The sequence below is a fragment of the Clupea harengus genome, chromosome 6, assembly GCF_900700415.2.
Source record: "Clupea harengus chromosome 6, Ch_v2.0.2, whole genome shotgun sequence".
Classification (NCBI taxonomy): Eukaryota; Metazoa; Chordata; class Actinopteri; order Clupeiformes; family Clupeidae; genus Clupea; species Clupea harengus.
The window spans coordinates 25,995,629-26,001,628 of NC_045157.1; positions in this window are offsets into that span (position 1 = coordinate 25,995,629).

Here is a 6,000-nt window from a genome sequence, read left to right on the forward strand (position 1 = left end):
GGAGAGAGAGAGAGAGAGTAATGAAAGAGGGGGGAGTAGGGGTTTTTAAAGAGGTAGTTAGCAGGTACCAGGTGACACCCTTGGTGTTAAAGGCAGCATGGACATCTGGTGAGCGCTGCGGTCGGAGAACATAGTGTGTGCACATCAAACTGATAGCATCACGCAGGGCTCGCCATCTGAGCAGGCAATCATTAAGAAAATGTCCCGTCCAGATTTCAATCTAGTTATATCCTGACTGAAGATAAAACACTGTCGCATCAGAGGATCAAAATGTAAATAGCACTTAGATATGTAAATCCCTTGGCTAACAGAGACACTACATGTTCCATTCATAGCACATATTGTGTCTTTTAGCCTCACATTAAGTCATTAGAAACAACAAAAACACACTGATACATCATTTTACATAATACAGTGTACCATGATTCCTCTGTGTCAATGAAACTATCTGACAGGTAACCAGTAATTGTCACCTGCCAGAACAGGTCAGATGAATATGAGTTTTACTTTATAGGGGACTGCTTTGGATATCATTTTATTTCATTGTAAAAGTCGACAAACTCAGTTTTAGACTGCTAACTGTGTCAACAACAACAACAGTCACTGTCAAAAAACACAACCCAAAGTGCAGTCCAATGAAGCAACCTCATGATTGTGTTTTCACATGCCTTTACATTCCAATCCCAGCCGGGTTTGTTGTCTTGAGTGTATCTGAACCCAGTTCCCTGCTCCAGACCACAGGGCTGGCGGGGGTGTTGTTGGGCAGCTTTCAGCTGATGCCGGGAAAACAAGATGAGTTGAAGGAGTGACCTCACAAGCACTGTGGGATGAGTGATGTCACTGGGACCAGACTGGTCCTGCACAGGCTTGTTTTTTTATGAGCGTCAGTCTTTGCTTATTCCATCTGGAGTACCTTACCCCTCCCTACCCCACGTGTTACCTTTTCCTGTCAGATCTACCCCCATTTGCCAAAAACCACCAGTTCCAACAGCTGACTGTCATATTAAAAAGCAGGCATACTTTGGTCGGACGTCTCGGGCAGGATGTAAATCAGCTTAAAACATAATTAAGGCAGCTGTTGACTTCTCATATCCAGCATGGCTATGAGACTGAGTGGGACAGGCTTTTGGAGTCCACAAATTCCCCTATTTTAGTAATCTCCATAATCCACGACAAAAACAGGCCCAGTTTAAGCACAATGAGAAGCATGCCTGATATTTTGATGTTATTTTCATGGGAGTAAATATGTCAACAGGAAATGATCCATAGAAAATAAGGCTACGTTAAGAATATAACGTCAGACAATATATGGGCTCATGCTTGGAATCCACCACATAAGGAAATGAGGTCAGTCTTATTCAGTGATGGCCTTTGTGAGTGTCAAACATGGACTCTTTGTTTGCAAGCTATTGTGTTCTTACAAACAATAGTATGACACTGGACCATTCACTAATGAACTATTCCTCTAGCTGAGAAAAGTGGTGTCTTGGTACAAATAAGGCTATCCTTCGAGTCAGACTGTGTGAAGAGAAGAAGCAGAAGCAGACACTTTAATGATACAGAGATGTGATGAAGCCTTTCCTGTACCACAAGGCAGGTTCAGTTCCCTACCATTGTATTGCCATCCTTGGCCATATTCTTCATCTTTCATTTAGATAATTCAACCTTTGGATGCTTGAATGAATTAATTCTTAACGTGAATTATTGATAACTCTTAATTTAATTCAGCGAAGATTTAGATTTCGTAATTGCTGGCGACCCGTGGTGCAATAGAGAGGTTGTTCCGAGGTCTTTGGAGGACACCTTAGCCATCTAGTCCCAAACATGTGGATGGAATACTTTATTGAAACACTCACCTTTAAAAATTCAACTCATGTCTGTCAATTGTTGGAAAAGATCAGTTTTAGTCTCATCTGCCCAACGGAACATGGTCTCTCTGACAGTTCCAATAATAAATGTCTAGCAAACAGACATTGGTGACTGAAGACAATCACCCCAAATACCTTGTGGTGTCCAATTGCTGTTTGGGGTATTTTCTAACATTAAGCATACTTCGTATGTATTTTTCCTATATTGTGTCAGCTTTATTGTATAAATCATCACACAAAAATATAATCCTAATTTATACTCATCATAATCGCATTAGGCAGTTTTAAAAGCACCTATGCTCTTAGTGCCTTCAGTACTAATGACAGGTAGTTTAACTCAGTGTGGTGGACAAACACTCAAGCTTTCACTTGTTTGGTGTATTGGTTAGAGAATTTAGAACTTAATCTTTGAAACTGATTTTGTTCATGACAAGAAAATGTCTTAACTGATAAACAAGTAAATCATTTGAGTGAGCAGATCCGGATCAATACTGGTTGAACCTGAACTCCATTGCCAGTGGAGGCCACAGCCGGTCAGCACATACATGTAAAGGATCTGACCCAGCCTTAGGACAAGCCTTTATTTGGGCGTCAATCAAGTGCTGATGGTTGGGCCGCAGAACACGTGTTCTTCTTCCAGTCTCATAAAAGATGGGAATAGGCTCAGCAAGCTGACCAAATCGCCAGGTGTTATTTCATCCTCCTCTGCGTAGGCCAGCATTTTCCCTCTCCTAGTCAGCTAGTCTGAGCATTGATTCAGCACATCCCTTGCCCTGATCATTGCACTGCTATATGAGCCTTGGTTTCAAAGAAACAACTTGTTTTGGAACATTGCTCAGGTCAATAGTCATCTCTTACTCACTCCCAGACCTCATGCTATCTGAAAAACACAGGGTACAAGCATTCTCTTTCTCAGTCCCCCCCCTCCTCTCTCTCTCTCTTACACACACAGAAACAGAGATCTAAAATAAACAACAGAGACTAAATTAGAGCAGTAGTGTCTTCTAAAACATGGCATCTGCTGCTTTTGATAATGGGATTGAGGTCAAAGACATAATCTCCAGAGGCTGTGTATGCAGATTGTTAATCTGATGCGTCTGCTATTTTAGAATCCTTTGTTCAGAGAAGGGCTATTCCTTTAATAAAATGTCCATTACATTTCTTGTTTTCAAAGTGTCCACATTGTGTCCATTTTACCTCATACTACACATGGATCTATAGCTGTATCCGACAGGTGTGTGTGTGTGTGTGTGGGTTCAGATGCAAGGTGACATCATGCCTCAGGGAGGGAGGCCTCCACCACCAGTGACGTTAGTGCAGTTTAAAGCCGCATCAGCCTGACACTCAGATTCAAATGTCTATGCAGAGAAAAGAGAGATGCCAAGGCTACATCAGCCCTGCCGCTTGAAGAGGGGCAGAGATTACAATCTGCCCTGCGGAGGATTAATAATTGCAGCTCCATATCTCTCTCATGGGTCAACAGAAGCCACCCTCTGAGAGAATCACAAGCCAGTGACGGTGCTTTCCTTATGAGGAGGTATCACAGGGCAAAGCGGACAAGATGGCCAACCTCACCCGAGCACAGGCCGTTCCCACTGTCCTATTCAGTGACTAACCACCACCCAATGGGAAATCTATCACAACACTTCAATATGTATCAGTAATGCAACACATGAATACAAATTGTGCACTTCCACAAGAGCCACTCACCCAGCCACAGGCTTCCTCTGTTCCCAGAAGAGGCTAAACTGAAGCCCACGAACAAGATAACAGCCATAAATGGGCGTTTGAATGGCATGGGAACGGAGGCTTTTTCAGATAGAAAACAGGAATGTCAGGGAGGAGTCCCCTGCCCACTTCCAGACTTTGGTGTGAACACTGCTAAGAGCTTGGATTCTGAGCAGACATTGATGCTGCTGGTCTGTGCTCCATTGTGTTGGTGGGGACTCTAACTCCCCCTTTGGGAGCTAGCTGCTGAATCTCCCTATTGGTGTTTCTATTCTTAATGCTTTAAGCATTAGAGGGACAATCATATCAGCCATGTTTGTTTTCAGTACTTCCTGCTGCATGTTGTTTGAGCCTCACTTTACATGGTTTATTTACAGACTGGCTCCACTGCAGAACGGCGTGTATTGTCCAAGTGAGTCATTCGCAGTTGGTTACCATGCAAATTCTAAACAAACACACAAAATAAGGATATACAAGATGGAGTTGAAGCAGATGTTACATTTTTTTTACATTTAGAGTTAACATTCTTAGAAGTTACATTACACAAACCTGCCACGGGCGGCACCACCAGTGTAAAACAAACAGTTCTCACAGAACATTACGCTAAGACCCTGAAATACACTGACAAGTTTGGCAGGTATTTTTTTCTCTGCGTGTGCTGGTAAGGCTATTCGGTGGAGGCCAAAGAAAGAAAGAAAGACTTATCTTCTCTTCTGCTCTGAGGAGCGAAAAAAAACTTTGTCTACATGGCAAAAGAGAGCCGCTTCTGTGGGAGCGTGGCAGGATATAAGTCAGCGTTTTTTGTTGATATCAATTCTCAGAAATGTATAAAAAGGCCAAGAGGAAACAGAGTAGAGGCGCTTGCCTCAACAGGCCAGTCTCTATAGCGCTAAAGGCTGCTGCTGTAGATTCAGAGAGCAAAAGTAGCTGACAGACAAGACCTGCACAAAACACCAGTGGTTATTAAGGGGCTTCATTTGCCACAAGCAAAGGACCCAACACACCTCAGACCACGCTATGTTTCTCTTGTTTTTCAAAAGACCCAACACACCTCAGACCACGCGGTTTCTCTTGTTTTTCAAAAGACCCAACACACCTCAGACCACGCGGTTTCTCTTATTTTTCAAAGGACCAAACACAGCTCAGACCACGATGTTTCTCTTGTTTCTCAAAGGACCCAACACACCTCAGACCACGCTATGTTTCTCTCGTTTCTCAAAGGACCAAACACAGCTCAGACCACGAAAAAGTGAGATTTTACAACCTGATATGTAAAATGGCAGGGAATGAGATAAGGAGGTGAAATTAGCGATTGCTGTGATGGATATTGCCATGACAGGAGTAGGAACAAGGAAATTGGATCACCATGAGATTTTTGATTTGGCAGATCCAAGGTGAAACGCATTAAAAGCGTTTTATTGAATAAAGGTTAAACATTGTTGTTGACCACTGATCAAAACATTTAATAGATTTTTTTTACTGTAAGGATCATCATATTCTGTAGAATATGTAGTTAAACAAAAGAAGCACTATTAGTATCTATTATCTATATGCAAAATGGCATTCATGTATTCCTGAGTTACCTGTTTTGACACCTGTTGTGTCTCTACTGACCCAGCTATCTCATGATGATGACACACCACAAGCATTTTCCTACAGAAAGCTCGTCACAAGACACCTTCCTCAAAGGCTCCGTTACCTCACACGTGCTGGCACTGATAAGGCCTCTTGGCATGTTCCCTTCTCTTTTAGACGCAAGCGGCTGAGCTCGAGCGTCAGCAAGGCAGAGACGGGAGAAAACAAGACGACAAAGTGAAGTGGTTTGCGCTGTGTGCCACGGGCAAGCAACACTCTTAGTGTGTGCAGGTCAGTGGGTCAGTTTCACTTCCATGGCTAATGTACGGTCATTGCACACCCACAAAATGTAAAAGGTTACAAATAAATAACAGAATGATAGAAGACTGTATGTACACTACAGAGGAGACCTGCTGTGGGCCTGGGACTCATCATTTGAGGGGACATGTAATGACACTAGATCTTCCACAGAAATAAAGGTGATTTCATGCATGCCTTATCACGTCATCACCTGAAACTTAGAGGGCATTTGGGGTATTTTCCCATTTGATTGAAAGTGCAAAGATAGAAGTGGAACCAAAACGGCATCAAAATTTCAAGGTTCACTAGAACAGGAAACCGAAAAGAGGGAAAGACGTAAAGCCCCTTTAAGGAGGGGGTGGCATAATTGGCTTTTCACACTGGTTAGGATTTAATGGAATTATTTGCATTCAACTTATTCAGGTGTCCATGAATCGAAAGATATTGGCTTAGAGTCAAATACTTTTCAAGATTATCATATTTCTTAATACTAGTACTCTCCATACCACATACAGACATACCACATTGA